The sequence below is a fragment of the Pleurodeles waltl genome, chromosome 12 (genome assembly GCF_031143425.1).
Source record: "Pleurodeles waltl isolate 20211129_DDA chromosome 12, aPleWal1.hap1.20221129, whole genome shotgun sequence".
NCBI lineage: Eukaryota > Metazoa > Chordata > Amphibia > Caudata > Salamandridae > Pleurodeles > Pleurodeles waltl.
Window position 1 is genome coordinate 213,724,233 of NC_090451.1, and position 18,157 is coordinate 213,742,389.

Here is an 18,157-nt window from a genome sequence, read left to right on the forward strand (position 1 = left end):
TTGGAATTGTTTTCTAAAACTGGTGTGGTGTCCTTTTGTAGTGTTTTCACTGTGTTACTGTGTGTTAGGTGCAAATGCTTTACACATTGCTTCTGAGATAAGCCTGACTGCTCGTGCCAAGCTACCAAGGGGGTGAGCAGGGGTTATCTGAGCAGGGATCTCCCTTATCCTGACTAGAGTGAGGGACCCTACTTGGACAGCGTGCAAACCGACTGCCAACTAGAGACCCCATTTCTAACAAGAACATTGCTAAAGCATTCAGGGCCAGATGTAGCAAGCAGTTTGCACATTGCAAACAGCGAATTTGGCTGTTTGCGACATGCAAAAAGCACATCGCAATGCACAAACCTCGTTTTGAGATCCGGTAACCCAGTTACCGAATCGCAAAACAGGTTTGCGAGTCGCAATTAGGAAGGGGTGTTCCCTTCCTAATTGCGAGTCGCAGTGCAATTCAGGATTGGTTTGTGACCGCAGTTGCAAACCAATCACAATTTGCACCCTTTTCAAATGGGTGGTAACCCATTCGCAAAAGGGAAGGGGTCCCCATGGGACCCCTTCCCTGTTGTGAATGGCAATGTAAACTTTTTTTCAGAGCAGGCAGTGGTCCTATGGACCACTGTCTGCTCTGAAAAAATGAGACAAAAACGTTTCATTTTTCGTTTTTGTAATGCATCTCGTTTTCCTTTAAGGAAAACGGGCTGCATTACAAAAAAAAAAAAAACTGCTTTATTAAAAAGCAGTCACAGACATGGTGGTCTGCTGTCCGCAGCAGGCCACCATCCCTGTGAGGGCCGCCATTTGTAAGGGTGTCGCAAATTGCGACCCACCTCATGATTATTTATGAGGTGGGCTTTTGCGTCCCCCTTGCGAATCGCAGATGGTACCAGGATCACCATCCAACATTCGGATTTGCGACTCGGAATTTGAGAGTAGCTCTGACTCGCAATTTGCGGGTCGCAAATCTGAAGCTACGTACATGTGGCCCCAAGTCTTTCATCAATCATGGTGTTCCTCAAGTTGAAAACATCGTTCTGACTCTGCTGTTGTCATAGGAGTGGTAATAACTATTTTTAGTAAAGCTACAATGTCCGTAAATGATTTGTCAATATTAAGTTTCTGAATTAAGGCGAGCAAAGAAATGGCACCAGTGGCCTCCCTAAAAACATGCATGCAGTACAATACTGTGTCTTAGATCCTCTTTGTTGAGCATAGGATAAGCTTACACAGCCTCATTCAGTGCTTGCTCAGGGAAAGAACTCTCAGTTTGAGAAGTACTTCCATTCTTTTGGGGGTACATGAGAAGAATGCCGCCATGCCTCCTACATCCTCCCCAAAAAAATTGTGCCTCAGAGATCTTTGCTAGTTTTTTGCATATTAAGGTTAAGCTGCTGGGCATAACAGTGCACATAATGGGCATTAGGGTACACATCTCTAATTATTTTTTGTACTCCACCAAAGATTCCACTCATTACTGAAGCACCATCTTAGCTTTGTGCAATGTTTTTGTTTTTGAGGCGTCTCTGGAAAACGTTCAGTTCATGTAATAGCTGAAGTAATGGTTTCTGCACTAGAGTATCTTAGTTGTATGAAATAGTAGAACCTCTCCACAACTTTACTGTCATTGTCAAGGTACAGAAAAATTAATACGGACTGTGTTTTAGTGGCCACATCAGTGGTGTCATCAGCCTGAATAGCCACAAAGTCTGTGTATTTCAACTGTTGGACAATATAGCCTGTTATAATATATATGACACATTTAAGGAGTTCATTTTGTATTCTTTTAGAGATGTCCTTAAAGACTGTACCATTTGCTAAATGTGCTTCCATTTCACTGTCTATGCTTGCAATCCAATCTACCAGGCCTTTAAATATACCTGGATTTGAGGAACTTTCAGGATTAGTCATGCCCTCGTAAGCCCAGTTCAAAAGCAACACAGAAACAAATACAATCAATTATTTTTGACAGTACATGTCTATTCCTATTGACTGCTTCATTGTGCTTCTTTATTGTTTGACGGTATGTGACGCTTATGTGGGCTTGAATTGGTGTGTCTCCCAACATTCCCAGTTGAGTCAGGTTTTCCATATGGATTCTTGAGTGTGCATGCTTCTTTATTTTATCTGACAAGTGCTTCGAGTCTGTTACTCCTTTTTTTGTCACCACCAAACAGCAAGCAGGGGAAGCAGAACAGAGAATTTGTTGAAGTACTTCCTGTGAGCCAATCAGCTTTTGTGTACCAGGTATTTGAGAATGTACATTTGTATGTCTTCCCTCTGACTTGGGCATTTTGTAGCAGTTTTAGGTCAGGCCGGTCAGGTCCTAATTGTTTACAATTTGTTTTTCTTCATGTCTCAGTCCAATGAATGGCTTTTCAAGTAGCTGCTCTACTGTATTTATGGTGTCAGTCTTACCAATACGAACTTTACCTGCCAATAGTTAAAGTACAATGTGTAAGGTGTGGTACAAACATAACTAATTTTTCTGTACAAAAACATATTTTGTGAATTATAGCTCCATCAGCTCCCCTTTGCACAACAGGACTAATACATATATAGCCTCATCTCTTGCTGTCTTGGTGTGCCACACTGGTTTTATGGGGGTTCTGAACCAGAGAGGTATCTTTAGCTACAGGTGAGGGCCTAATACAAAAAGGCAAGGGAGAGGGCCTTTAACCCTGGGATAGCCACAGCATAGCTATTATTACATTCCATGAGGCCAGAATCTAAATTAAAAAGGGAGAAGCAGAAAGTCAAACATTGTAATGTTGGAGCAAAAGGCTTACACCAGTCATTATTACACCTGAGCCAATTCATTGTGTTCAATGGAACTCCCAACATTTCAAGCTTTTCATATTGATACACAGTTCCATGCCTCAAACCGCTACTGATGTGAGCCCAGTCACCCCACCTGCCCACCACCATACAGACCGCTGCAGACTCACTTGTCAGGCCATAAAGAAAGCACAAAGGGCTGAGGGGTTGAAAGTAAGACAAGGTGTAATTAAACTGTTGGTAAAGGAAATCAACAACATGACAGCCAGAGTCCATTGTGAAAATGTCATTTATATGCAAGCGGCAGCCTACAAGCATTTTTGGAGGGCCTTGTTGCCTGGTGCTGCAATTGCTTACCGTTAGTGGTGATTTTTATTTCTTTACTTACTTACCTTTGTAGCTAACATCAGTGTTGCACTCTTCTTTGTTGTACAGCAGCATGCTAATAATTTTTTTTTAAACGTGTCAGAATCTTTTTTCACGTGGCACTTGCACATGCTAAACTTTGTTTATTTCCTTCACCTTGACCAGCATTATGGTGATAAAGGGATGAAGTCAAGACAAAGTGGGGCATTCTCATAGCAGGTGCCTAAATGGAAACTGGCCTGGCTGTCCCACTTTTATTAGCAAACAGGCGTGTGCCACCAGTATCTACAGTGTGTTGTTGTGTACTCACCAGCACTCAGGAGTACACTGTCAGGATAGTCTGACATATGTTTGCAAGAATACAGGCATGACATAAAAATAATGCAAAGATGGTACTGCAGTGTAATTTTCCAAAGCACAAGGGTCCAACCGTAAGAAATTACAAAACTAGTATAGCACACTGGCTTTTGGGAGCACAAAATACCAAATTTTAAGGATTCTTCAGAACATTACAAACCACAAACGGCCTAACAGAGGAAATACAGATTGCATTGGAGACTATCTTTGGAAGGTCAAATGTTCAGCAAGGAAGTACAACTATGAAATAGTGCACTAGCATTTGGTAGCAAAAAGGTGCAACAAAGGAAGCACAAAGATGGTAGCGCACTACTAAACTCAAATGTTTAACAAGCAAAATAAAGAGATGCATTAGATTTTGGATGCAGAAAGGTCATACAGTAGAAGTACAAGGATTGCAGAAGTACAAAGGTATGTATACAAGCACAGCACTTCTGACAGAAGAATAGAGCCGGATGGACAGTCTTTGCACTGCCTTCTCGCACACCAGTTTCTTTCTGTGCCTTCATATTACACTCCCGTGCCCATCCCTCCTCTCTCACGAAACCTCACTCGTCTCCTCTTACTATAGCGTTCACCTTTCCTTTCTCTACTCTCATATTCTCTCCTTTCGTCTATTTCCAGCTTTCTCCCCCCCTCTCTCCCATTAGCCTATGTCCCTGTATCTGTGTATGGCACCCAGGTTACTCAAATTACTCACATCTATGTTTGCGGTACACTTAGGGCCACTGGATTAATGCAATTCTAGGGCCACACTTTACGAACAATTATGGATTTGCTGCATTTGCCACATAATCCATTACCTGCTACATAAATTGCAGATTTTAACAAAAATGCCAGGGAGATGCAAAGCAGCCGGCGCCTCCTCGTCGGAGCCAGAGAGCTGTATTCTAATTCTGCATCAGGGCTTTTAACTCCTGCTACTGGCCTCATCGAAACTGATAGGGAGGTTGGAATGAGAACATAATCCCTCAAACTACACTCACTGTTTCTCTCCTCTGAAGATTGCCTGTGTAAAGAAAACCTATGCAATCAGTAATAATACTAAAAATATATATGTTTATGTCAAACTAGGCGAGCTTCTGCTCTTATGTGCATTTTACCAAGGTGTGTTCACCAGTTCTTATGTGGATTCGATTTCTGCCAGTTGGGCCTTAGCGTTGTAGGCTCAGGCCCGTGTCGCCACCTGTATTTTGTAGTGAGCCATGTCCCTGAGAGCAGCTCTGCGGTACTGGGTCACACGTAAATTCCTTGCTTTAGAAAGAATTCAGCTGCGCGCCGGCGTCTTTAGAAACACCCAACCAACCCCCTTATCCTCCCAAGGAGGCTGGATAAAGGTCTTACAGGTAGATGTGGGCGCAGCAACAAACTAACAGGGAGAGCCGAGCAACGAGCCTTAAAAATTGTTGCACGCAAGTTGTGCAACAAAGACAGACTTTTCAAATGTTAAAGTGTTTTTCTTTAACATGTGGAAGATCTAATTACATCACCCCATTGAAAGAATGCCATATACGGATCCACTTTGCAAACTGGTGTTTATTTGCTGAGTGCCAGGCAGGGCGGATGCACACAATGTAAAACGCCAGTCACTGAGCTGCGTCGACTCTTGTCACAGTGCCCTTTGCCTGTATACTGTAGCTTTAAAAACGAGAGCCCAACCACACAACTGCTGTCTCAGTCAGTCTCTCATGCCTGTGTTCGGGGGTCACGGAGCTATTTTGTACAATGTCAAACCCTTGTGGAGAACATGTGTTATTTAGGCCTTCTCCAAGCAGTACAGGGAGTTTTTAAGCACAGCGCCTGGATACTGTGCTTGCTTCCATGACAGCTCACACAAGTGTCTGCGGTGCCATTAGCCATAAAACTAAATACACGTCGTGGTCGTGTATTTCGTTTAGTGGTGTTTTTTATGTCTATGAATGACTACTTTTCAACTGTCTAGCTGGGTCCAACTCAGGCAGCAGGACAGTTTCAAAGTAGTCATGCCTGCGTCCATTTTTATTAAAAATGACGAAAAAATACACAACGTAACATAATATTCATCATTTCACAACAGTACTGCTACACCAACCATTTTCTTTTTTTAAATAAACGTAGCTTACCTGTGCTGTGTGTCAGTTCTCATCTGGATTTTTTTTCCACAATGCATGTGGCCTATCTCTCATCACTCGACTCATCTACTCGTCGCATGCTGGGCTGGCGCTGCACCCACTGAGGAAAAAATAATCGTGCATGTTGTTTTTTATATTGTCAATTCCAATCCAGCCAGGCCCCTGCCTGGCAACACAGTTGCGTCTCAGTCAACCAATCCTGGCACTGGTCCTGCTGTTGCTGCAGCGCCAGGATTGGTTGGGACAGGAGACTTCAATGCTCATTTCTGAGACAGGCGGCTGCGCCTTCTGAGGCACCCTGGGCTCACTAATGTGCACAATGTAGCCCTATGAAGCTGAGACCTACTGTGCACGTCGGGTTGGCGGGAGGAAGACTGCCGTCCAACCCGACATGCGCATTAGGTGCCGTGTGAGAATCTCACACTGTCTGGCAAGTTGCAGCATTGTGGCTATTCAACACTAAGCCCCGGCCCCCACCCCCTCAGGCCCGCCTGGCTGCCTCACTCGAATTCGAGAGGCAAGACACATGCTCACACACAGCAACATCATGTTCCTGCACTTTTTAAAATAGTTGAAATTTTACTTTTAGTTACGTATTGCAAATATTATTGATGGGCCAGAGGGGCAAAATAATCATTGGGGCGACGCCCCCCACCTAACGGAGGCACCGCCCTGCCCACTGCTCATGAGCCTCCATTACTGGCTTCTGACTCTTCACGGTCCTTTAATATGATTTTTTTCACTTTTTTGGGTGGGCCTGGCAGCTGCTATTTCTGCTTGGCCGGTCCATATTAACAAGTAGTACTTCTGTGTAGAAAAATGTATTTTTACAAAAAATTACCGATCAAAGAGGAATCCATCATTTTGTATCTCTAAATAAAAAATAAAAATAAAATAGTGCCTACGCCATTACGTAGGCATGCAAGTGTGGTGACGCCTGAGCATGAATGTCATCTTGCATGCCCAGGTACAGGGAATGACGTGGCTGCTTAATCGAGGCTTATTTCTATTTTCAGCAAAACGAGTCCTATTGTCCTTGTCAGTGCTTGTTAAAGTAGATTACACGTAGCTCTTAAATTATACAGGCCGGTGGGGAATAGCATGTCCAGTTTAGTTAGACTTTCTTCTTCAAGCCTGGCAATGAAAAGATGAAACCGCATTAGATGAGCTATTCGTGCAAACTGAGCAGCTGGGTTACTTCCAAAAGGGGGGCGGCAACTCCTACAATACATTGTTGCATGAGAATTGCATCCTAGCAACAAAAGAAAAGAAAATGTCTTATTTGGGATGTGCAAGGAATGTGCGCCCCTGGCTCTCTGCTCCCACACAGAACAGACATCGCAGTCTCGGACCTTTTCCAAATTACATTCTCCAACCCGCAACAACAATCTTATTTTTTCCATACTGCCTTAGTGTGCCAGGAACAATCAAAATAACTTGTCTGCACGCGTTTTCAACATGAGAAGGCATTCTTTGTTTTGATTATTGTTTTCCTTCATGTACATAATGCCATCAACAGAAAGGACAATATTCCACTGGCAAAAAAGCGCTCACAATGCCAGGAGCTTTTGTATAATGCATACATCAAGTCATCTGCAGAAGGAGCATGACATTAGTAGGCGACTCTGTACACAAATAGTATATGTGCACATTGGCAACACAAATGCAAGCACCTGTGTGTAGAGAGATCACGTACATGAACCCCTGAACACTGAAACATAGGGGTACATTTCCAGGCACACACACAACTCAACCACTGGCATTCATTAACACTAGTGAAAATGTCAAGTAGCCCAGTGTCATGTGTTGCACCTTGACCAAGTACTGGATTTTTACTTAAATGTAATTTTCATGCTGTGGTTTTTAAGCCCATACTACAAATGACATTAGTAAAACCACAAGAACCTAAATGAAAGGTTCTGTTGATTAAAAAGCCAGAACAGACTGAAGGTGTCACACCTGACAAAATATACTTGGGCCCTAAGCCTTGCAAATACACAAAAAATATACATTTATTTTGTATTTGCTGGATGACGATATTTTGACTTGTTTTTTGTGTTGCTGCTTTCAAGCAAATAGATGCATTTTGGCATTTTCTAAGATATCAAACGAGTCTTGTTAATGTGTTCACTGTGCTGAGCTAGCAAATGTTTTAAAATACCAGCGCCTCATTACATTTACTGCCCAGAGCGGTTGATTGTGTTAATCAATCTAAGCTGTGGACGATCGTCTTGGCCATGGGGTTGGATGTGGCCCTTGTGAAATTTCTAGCAGTCCCTCATGAGAACATGAGTGCGAGATTTAGATATAGGGTTAATGGAAAACTTACCAATTAATATCATTTTTCGAAGTGTCAAGCAGGGTTGTGTTCTGCCACCACTTTTCTTTATTTTCTGTATTAATATGTTACTTTCTTTTTTATGTAACATCAGAGTAGATGTTCCTAGGTCGAGGGCACTCCCTGCCAACTCTGCTCTGCTCCTCGCGGGTGATGCAGTCCTAATGGCCTGTCTCCCCAATGCCCTGAGTCTTTTAGTCAATCCTTTCACCTAGTTTATGGCTGATCTAGATTTACTTACCAATTTCTCAACATCATACATCATGGTGTGTGGCCTCAAACACCTTAGGGTTCCCACTCTTGCAGTCCGAAACAGGCAATTGGAAAGGACAAATAGCTTTCCTTAGCTGAGGATCACATTTGATTCTTTGGGTTCTTGGGTGCCTAATCTCTTGCATCGCCAGCTAAAGTTCTCCCGAGTGCTGGCGACTCTTTTTAACATACATTGTTTAAAAGGGTCCCCATTTTACCTATTACAAAGATTTATTCCATGTGGTCCATCAGACAATGGATCACATGGAATAAATCTATGTAATAGGTAACAAAGGATTCATATCATTGCGCAGGAATTGCACAGATTATTAAAAAAAACGCATAATAAAGCTACAATGTTGCATTTTGTGAATGTGTTTTTGGGAATATGGCCATTTTTTTCAAAAATGCCACTACAGAACAATTTACTTGCCTTCGGTAATGCTTTATCTGGTAGAGACTCTATCTAGCCACAAATTCTTCAACTTAGAATTATCCCCAGGTGTCAGATTGGATCCAGAAATGTTTCATGAGCAGTACCCCTGCGCACCGGTAGGTGGTGTAGTTCAGCTCTGAGTGGCATCATCTGTGCTGAAAGTAATGTGCGCGGTGCCTATATAGGCGCCACCCCAGCGTGCTCATGTCAGGGTTTTTATTTTGTGACTTTCCATTTCAGGAGCGCACAACCACAAGGAACACTGATCACTGGTGCGTAAAACCAGGGTCCTGAAACGGGGAACAGCCTCATGCCTAAAAATACGTGGCTAAAATCTATGGCTCCACGGAGTCTCTACCAGAAAAGGCACTACCAAAAGGTAAGAAACTTGTTTATCTGATAGAGACTTCTAGCTGCAGATTCCTTACCTTAGAATAGATACCCAAGCAATAACTCCCCAGAGGAGGTTCTGAAAATCTGATTTATACTAGAAAGTTATGCAGGACCAAACAGGCAACATGTCCATCCCAATGAACCTAACAGTCTAGGCAGTAGTGCTTGGTGAACATGTGTAGCGAAACCCACTTGCAGCCTGACATGTCCAGGACTGGAACTCCGTGTTCTAAAGCAGTAGTTGCAACCTTGGCTCTGGTGAATGAGCATGCAAGCCCCCGAGGTTGCTTCTTGTCCAATGCATAGGAGATCTTAATGCAGAGCATGATCCATCAGGAGATGGTTAGTTTCTGTATGGCATTCCTTTTCTTGGATCCCACATAACGCATGAAAAATTGATCGTCCACCCAGAAAGGTAGTTTACGGCCAAGGTAAAATGACAATGCTCTTTTTGGGTCGAGTAGGTGGAATCTCTCCTCTTCCTTAAAGGGATGAGGAGGCGCATAAAAGGTAGGCAAAGTGTTGGACCGGCCTACATGGAAGGATGCTGGAGTCCAAAAGGAGCTGTTTTTCTGGGTAAAAGAGATGTAAGGAGGCTGAGATGACAGCGTTTGCAGTTCAAGATCCGTAGGGCATATGTAACTGCCACCAGAAAGGCCATCTTGATGGTGAGGAGCCTAAAGGGGCAGTTGTGAAGTGGCTTAAAGAGAGCGTACATTAAAGGTAAGAACCAATTTGAGGTCCCATTGAGGCATAACTCAAGGAGCTAGAGGGAACATGTATTTAAGACGTTTTTGGGAATCTATTTACAATAGGGGACTTGAAGAGAAGAGCTGATCTGGCAGCCACAGAAAGGCTGAAATTGCAGATAAATAACCCTTCAATGTGCCCAGTGCAGGTCCCTGTTGGGCAAAGGTAAAGATAAACAAAAGAACTGGGGAAAAGGGTGCAGATAAAGGGTCAATCTGTGTGTCTGTACACCATGCCACAAACTTGCTCCAACGGCAGTTGTATACCTTTTTCTTGGAGGGCACCTGGCCGCCAAGATGATGTTCCAGACTTCAGGAGATCAAAAGCTGTCAACCTCCAATGCTCAATCTCCATGCAAGAAGGCGGAGAGTGAACAGCTTTGGGTGAAAAACCCTCCACTGCTGCTGTGACAGAAGAGCCTCCCGAAGTGACAGTCTGATCAGAGGATTGATGGACATGCTCAGCAGCCCAGGATACCAGACTCTCCGTGCCCAGTCCGGAGAACCCAGGATTACTTGGGCCTGGTCGTTCCTGATCTTCTTGAGAACTCTGGGCAGGAGTGGTATGGGCAGTAAGGCGTACAGTAGGCCTGAATTCCACTCGAGACGAAAAGCATTTCTGAACTATTGCCGCCTTGGAAACTCCAGTGTGTAAAACTGCTGACATTGCACATTCTTGACAGAGGCAAACAGATCTAACCAAGACTACCCACTGCTGAAAGAGACCTTGCCCCACCTTCCGGTGGAGCCACCATTCGTGACCCGCTCTGCCTTTTTGGCTGAGTTAGTCCTCTCTGGCGTTCAGAAAGCCCACAAGATATTGAACCTACCAGGGATGTGCCCTGCTGTTCCAGCCATGTCCAGAGACGTAGAGCCACTTGACAGAGGGTCCATGACCCCACACCGCTCTTTTTGTTGCAGTACCATATGGCAGTGGTGTTGTCTGTGAACACCTGCACTAGCCTACCCCTGATGGAAGGTAGGAAGACTTTCAGTACCAACTGGATTGCTTGAACCTGCAACAGGTTGATGTGGAGTCCGGATTCCGCCGGAGCTCAAAGTCCTCTGGTCTCCACCTCTTCCAGATAGCCATCCCAGACCAGCAGTGACACATCTGGTTCTACCATCAGATCTGGATGGGGAAGGGAGAGAGTTCTGACGCTGACCCAATCACAGTTTTTGTCAGTCAACATTGCAGATCTTTTGCAGTACCCTCCAAAATTTGGACCATGTCGAAGAGAACTTTTGGTCTCACTGCAGATCCTGCATATGCCAGCGGGTATGCGTTATAAGCAGAATGCAGGAGGCCATGAGGCCCAGCAGGCTCGGTCAGTCTCACTGAAATCCAGGATCGAGGCTGAAACATCAGTACCATAACATGCATATTCTGGAACCGCATATTGGGAGAAAAAGCTTGAAACTGCACTGTGCCCAGAACAGCCTTGATGAAAGGGAGCATCTAAGAAGGGATCAGAAATTACTTTGGCATGTTGATAGTGAATCCGAGCGAGTGCAAGAGGTCCGTCGTAGTATAGAGGTGGGAGCTGACCACCTGGTCAAGCCCAACTTCAGAAGCCAATCATTGAGATAAGACTCAGACCCCTCAGCTCCGCAAATGAGCTGCAACTATCCGTATCACCTTGGTGAACACCTGAGGGGTGCTGTTAAGTACAAAGAGGAGCACAGTGAACTGAAAATGCTTGTGGCCTACCCTGAACCACAGGTAACATCTGTGGGAAGGCTGCATGCAAATGGGGAAGTATGCGTCCCTTCAAGTCCAATGCTACCATCCAGTTTCCTGAGTCAAAGACAGACAGGACTTAAGCAAGCACGAGCGAAGAAACTGAGAGGGTGCAGGTCTAAGATAGAACAAAGACCTCTATCCTTCTTGGGCCCCAGAAAGTAGTGGGGATAACAACCCCAAATAACTTCAGATTCTGGCACCCTCTCAATGCTCCCTTGGCCAAGAGAGACACCACTTCCTGGGGGAGTAATGAGATGTGGTCCTATGTTAGGATGTCACAAGTGGGTGGCATGGGTGGAGGGGTAGTCACAAAGGGGAGGATGCAGCCCCTTTGACAAATTGGGGAACCCAGCGGTCGGATGTTACTGACCTTCATTGGTGCATTCCACTGGATGCCCATGATGGCTGGGGGACAAACAAGGGGCTTGGAGTCTGTGGCTGCCAGGGAGGGGGCAGGAGGAGATGGTGGACTGGCCCGACCTCTGGCTATCTGACCCATGAGGTATGTGAGTACTGTGTCCTCAGCCACGGACGGCCGGGGAAGCCTGCAGGCTGTGGTGGCTAGGCGGAAAGAGACGCAGCTTGGAGCCTCTTCCATGACCACAAAAGAAGCGAAAGGTAGACTGGAGCTGGCGAGGGGCCAATGCTCCAGTGCTGAGTCTGCCTTATCTCCGAAGATATGGGAGCCACCAAAGGGTATGTCCACGAGTGAGGCCTATACATCCCCCAGAAATCCAGTGTTTCACAACTAGGCATGGCCCACAGTGTATGGCGAACTTAGCTGCGCTTCTCCCATCAACAATAGTTTGGGAGAGTATGACTCAGGCCTCCTCCAAGACCAGTGGGAGTATCGGCTCAAAAGGCCCTTGGTGTTCACTGACCACAGTGTCAGGCTGGCGAAAGAAAACATCTTTCCCAAGGTATTGGTCTCTTCGATTCCCTGTCCAGAGGAGTGGTAGGGAATGCACCAGGATTTACTCTGGAAGTCGAGGATTGGACCACCAAGCACTCTGTGGGGTGCTGGGTTAGGAAACTGGGGCCCTTGGGGTGGGACGATGGCAATGGGCTATTGATCTATTCACAGGAGACCTTGTGCAGGGCTTGGACCAGGAGCGAAGTAGGATATCATTGAGAGCTTCGTTAAACAGGACAGGTGGTTTGGATAGGGTGACCCCGGCTGAAGCACCTCTGTCAAGATGTTCATCAGGACAGCCACAGAGGGCAACTGAAGGTCCAGAACCTCAACTTCACTCCTCACCACCATAGCAAATGAAATTTAATGCTCCATATCCATAGTAGGGAGAGAGACCAAGCCAGTATCTGGGGAGCTGTCCAGACCATTGGCATCCTCTAGATCCTCACACCAGGTGTCCTCAGTGACATCTAGGGGCTGGAATTTATCAGGGTCGAGTGGTCCCTCCCAATCATCCCCAAGACTTAGCCCATAGGAAAAGGACACAGGCTCCGCCCTTGGTGGAACACTTCCAGTTGGCACTGCACAATGCCCATCCAGCTTCATGTCGGAGTCACAGGTGAGTATAGGAAAAGCACCGCCGGTGGCAGCACCGACCGCAATGGAGCCAGTGCCAGGGAAAGTTGAAGTGGCTCAACCGGTGCTGCTTCGGATCTGTCCATGGAACCAAGGGGCCAGACTGCCATTATGGTCTAACCCAACGGCAGAACACCAGTAGGGGCCCCTTCTGAACCCATGGGGCCCAAGAATACGCCAGCAGAGATGGGCTGCCCAAATATGAGGTGCATGGCCTCATAAAACTCATAGAGTTGGGCAGGGGTCACCCTGCCTCCAGGAAACTCGGGGAGGGTGGGCGCGGCCCTGGTGCAGGCTCAACTGCTGAGCCAAGCCTCGCATACCGACATTCCCTCGTTTCGTCAGATGACTTTGACAGACAGGGCAAAGTCAAAGACCTCTTTGACTTCTTGTTCTTTTTCCATTTGTGGGACTTACCAGAATGCTTGGACGACTTTGACAATGAGTGCTTGGAATGGCTCCGCAACTGATCCTAAGACCTCCCTCTCGATCGAGACCGTCGCAGCGTTGCATGTCAAACAGCAAGGTGCTTGAAGGACTGCTCTCTCAAGGCCTTGGGGTACATAGCGCAACAATCGACACAGGTCTTGGCATAGCGGTCATGCTCGAGGCACCAAAGACAGACAGGCTGTGGGTCTGCCACCGACATCCGCCGATGACCGGCACCACAGCCTTTCTTGCAGACATCCCTGCCATACCAGGAGACAAAGCCTCAAAAATCTTCGACAAAAAGCTAGACAAAAGGTCACGGGACTGATCACTTCCTCTAGGGCAAGATGTCTGTATGGTCCGAGGGTATGTTCCTCTATCAACCATGCCTTTAGCTGGAAGTTGCAGGTAGTTGGGAGGGGCTGCTTGTGGGCATTAATCCACACAGGGGTAGGGGCTGCGGTGACCCCCGACGTCTTCCACCCATTGCTATAGTCTCTGTGCCCTATTTTATGGGTGTTAGTCTGGGTGGATCCCAGATTGACGATCAGGGTGGCAAGCTCCCCTTGTACCATCACAGTGCCCATGCAGTCTCAGAGATATCTGCTGCGGGTACTCTGAAAGAGGTCAGTGGGTGCCCTCTCCAGTTCAGGTTCTTGGCCCCAGATCTTGTCTCGAGTAACGTCACTGCTTGCACCCTCTCCCAGACCCAGCCACTGATGTCTACCTGTTTGTGGGCCTTGTGCTCTCTGTGCCTGGCTAGTATAGGTTATGTCAGGCAATAAGGGTGCAGCATGTGCCGACCCTGTACTCCTGGGGTGCTGTGTTTCACTTACAGTGCTCATGGGTTCTTGCCGGGCCAGGTATAATATTTGAAGAAAATTAAATATAATATAAGTAACATAATTTAAAAAAATAATCGTTAAATTATGTTTTGGGAGTGGAGGAATGAAAATAAAATTTCTCAAGCCAATACATCTTAAACACAGGAAGAAAAGAATACCATTCTCTAAAGAAGTGCCAAGTTAATGTATCTCTGAAATTGATGATGGAAAGGGAATATGCGAGGTGGCAACACATTCCTCCTGGCTGCCCTCCTGTCGCCTGTGCTGTTGCCAGAGAAGAACATCTAATCATCTAAGAGACATATATCATTGCAGTGGCATGTGTTTGATGTAACAGTTATGTTCTAACACAATAGCTAGACTTGATAAAGAGCTCCAGCTCATGCAGTCCTGGTAAACAAATGAGAAAGCTCTTGAATGATAAGCATTTTTTTCTGTGAAAGCACACTACTGCCCAATCAAAACATGTACTTCTGCCCACCAAGGGGTGGGCTGATCCAAAGACCCTCTCTTTCATACTTCTGACAGCTCCTTTTTAGATTGATCATGTAAGGTCAGCCTAGACTATGTACAAGGATGTGTGAGTTTTCTGAATTTGCCTGAGATTAAGGAAAACAAAAGGCTGGTCCTCACCTAAACGGTCCCTGTCATTTTGCACAATCAGACTCTACAGCCCCACCACTCCACATATATTTACCAAAGGGAAGTCCTTTCGAAAGTTTAATCTGCAGCACCCTGATAATAACATCTGCATTTAATTAAAAAAATTAACCAGCTAACTATCCTCCTCGCCTCACTGCCTGGATCTCCACCTTCCAACCAAGGAAATGCAAGCAATTGCATATAGGGAGACTGTCCACACCATCTATCTTGTGCCATACACCACCCAGAGGCACACAAAATGTATCTCACTTTGCTTTAATAATTAATACCGTGAGCCAAACTTAAGGCTGACCTGGTAGGATACAGAGGTCGTTGGGTACAGTGCCTCCCAACATGCCAGGCTTGTTGACCATTCACTTGAACACATAGGCTGGGGAACACAGAGCCTGAACACAGGGGATGCCCTAGCAGGGTGGCACAGAACCTGCAAGCAGACCGGGTCCAGCAACCAACCCATGTTGTGCACGCCTGTGGGGTTTCGCTTTGGGGCCAAGACCCACTGATGACTGGCACAGTCCCTGCATTCAACTGCTGGGACACACATGAAGGCGTAAGCTTACCTTTAAAAAAAGGGCAGAAATTGATTGACAAGAAAGTTAAAAGAAAATTATGTTCAGGTGGTACAAACACTTAAAAACTTTCCCATGGGGAAAAATCTCAAACATTCACTGAAATAAATACATAGGTAAAGAGGCATTAATGTTCCAAATCAAAACCTAAAAATCACATACATTCACCAGCTATGGTCAGTTACACATTCCTTAACTTGTGCTTCTGCAGCGAGCTGCCCATGTCCTCAATCTGTGCCTAACTATTATGACTACTTGGTGTTCTGATGAGCACAGTGTTTAATTTGTAAAATAATAAATGATGGGGCCCAAACTTGTATTCAGAAGATGCTGTCAGCTGCGTAATCTCGATTCCACCTCATGCATCTTTCATCCATGACGAGATACCCTCTGCACCTCAACCTTACTCCTGCACGTTCTTTTCCGTACAGGCGTTCTCCCTTTGTCGCTCTCTTTCCCCATTTGGTATTTTTCTCTGTCTTGTTCCGGGTGAAAGTCTGATGAGGAAAAATAAGTCCTGACGCCCAAAAATAAATCCCGGTGGGCCTACCCTACAATCACTTGCTCAGATTAAGCACTAGGTGAAAAAAAGAGGAGCCGGAGGCCACGTGAACATTGCACTTAACTTTTGTACCTCAACATCCACAATACAACACCATTAACGTATTGCTGGAGTCCACGTAAAATAATGAGACCCTTAGAAATGCGGAAACCTAGCGGGGTACATATTATTGGTGTTGTTATTACAGATGTCCCCATTTCAGACTGGAACTTGAGCACAACACAGCCCTTAGAAGTGAACAGGATGCGCTTTACAGTAACCGCATTTACAACAACCGAGCTTCAAAGCCTATGTAACCATAATGTGTATCGACTCCATGTCTGCCCGCCCGCTGTTCAGTGGCGTAACAAAGGGCCCCGCGGTGCGGGGGGGGGGGGGGGGGGGTGGAGGGAACCCCCACAGCACAGTACACTGTGCACCGGCGACAGGCCCTCGACTGGACTCAGGAGGGAGGGGCCCCCTCCAGGTACTTTACAGGCCCACCCCTCATATTGCGGTGCGCCACTGCCGCGGCTCCCACAGCTTCACTCGTCCGTTCTGGACTGAAGGGCTCCGCTGCGACGGCCGGAAGCTCTTCCACAGCTCTGCGCCGGAGCGCCTGATGCAGGCTGGCATGTTTACCTCAGTGTTGAGAGCTCGTTGGCGGCTCCCTGTGTTGCAGCACCGCGGGCCCCGGTGGGGGTTATCGGCGTCAGTTCACGCTTCGGAAGGCACATCAACGTTAGTGGTGCGGGTGTGGGCTGAAGGAGGCCGCGCAGTTAGCCCCTTTCCACAACTCCTAGCTGTTGTTTTGAAACTTAGCTCTGTTGAGGTGCTCTGGGTAAAGCATGGTACGGGGCACGTGGTACGCAGCTTGTACTCATGGGTAAAAAAAGTGCAGTATTTTACCTCTACCTGTATCTTGTACTCGTTTGTAACATGCACACGGCACCTTTCCTTTTCAACGTATCATTTGCTACCTCTTATATCTTGTTTGCTTTTGATACATGCACAACGGCCACCACTGCCTCATGTAACGTAACTATTGTTTTAGTGTTTTTAGTGTCTACCATTGATTGCAACTTTTTTACCTCTATTCGTACTTTATTTGCTCTTGTAACCTGCACACGTCACTTTTTCCTCTCATAACGTATCGTTTGCTACCTCGTTTATTTTTTGCTCTTGATACGTGCACAATTATCACGATTGCCTCTTGTAATGTAACGCTTGTTTTTGTAACAGGCTCACTTGTAATTCTTCTCCTCTTGTATCTTTACTTTGCCTATTGTGAAGCGCTCTGACACCTTCGGGTAAAGTCCGCGCTATATAAAAACGCATTAAATAAATAAATAAATAAATAAGGAGGCGTCCTTCAACGGCCGGGCAAGTCTACCTGGACTTAGAGAAATACGAGCAATTTTACTTTCCGGTATCTAATCAGCTAACCTCATTCCCGCCGCCCTCCCATCCTTACCAACATTATTACTTTCTTTTTCATGACAACGAAATGGAACTGTGAGACACTTTCTTCAGCTCTGTGTTTTTTGTCCAACAGCACTTTGCATGATGGGGCTTTTAAACCCATCATGCAGTGTGAATGTGGAAATATAGCCCTAAAAAAAGTTTTGTATTGTAACTGCATTTATATACAGCATATAGGCCCTCATAACAACCCTGGGGGTTGGTGTTAAAGCGGCGGCAAAACCGCCAACAGGCCGGCATAAAAAAAAAATGGAATCCCGACCATGGCAGAAACCGCCAACATAGACAGACTCCTTTAACACTCCGACCGCCACGGCGGTACAAACAAACAGCGCAGCGGTCCCCGCCAACAGACAGGAGGAAAACAATGTACCTCCCACCCTATCACAACACGGCAATCCGCCACCTTTTCCGGGGTGGAACCAACGCGAATAAAAACACGGCGGAAATAGGACTTGTAAGGGAAAACACTCACCTCACCACACCCCACAAGGAACCAGGACGCCATGGAGCCAGAACTCCAGGTACTCCCTGCGATAGTCTTCCTGCTCCTCTATCAGG

At 46.1% G+C, this 18,157-nt stretch overlaps 1 long non-coding RNA gene across 1 annotated transcript; it reads right to left on the minus strand.

Annotated features, from left to right (window-relative positions):
• Positions 1–868: 868 nt before the first annotated feature.
• Positions 869–16,941, minus strand: LOC138268136 (uncharacterized). Its single transcript, XR_011199932.1, has 4 exons — positions 16,757–16,941; positions 5,598–5,706; positions 3,165–3,214; positions 869–2,427 (listed from the first exon to the last, which is right to left on the minus strand). It is a non-coding gene; the product is annotated as an uncharacterized lncRNA (long non-coding RNA).
• Between the last annotated feature and the right edge of the window lie 1,216 nt (positions 16,942–18,157).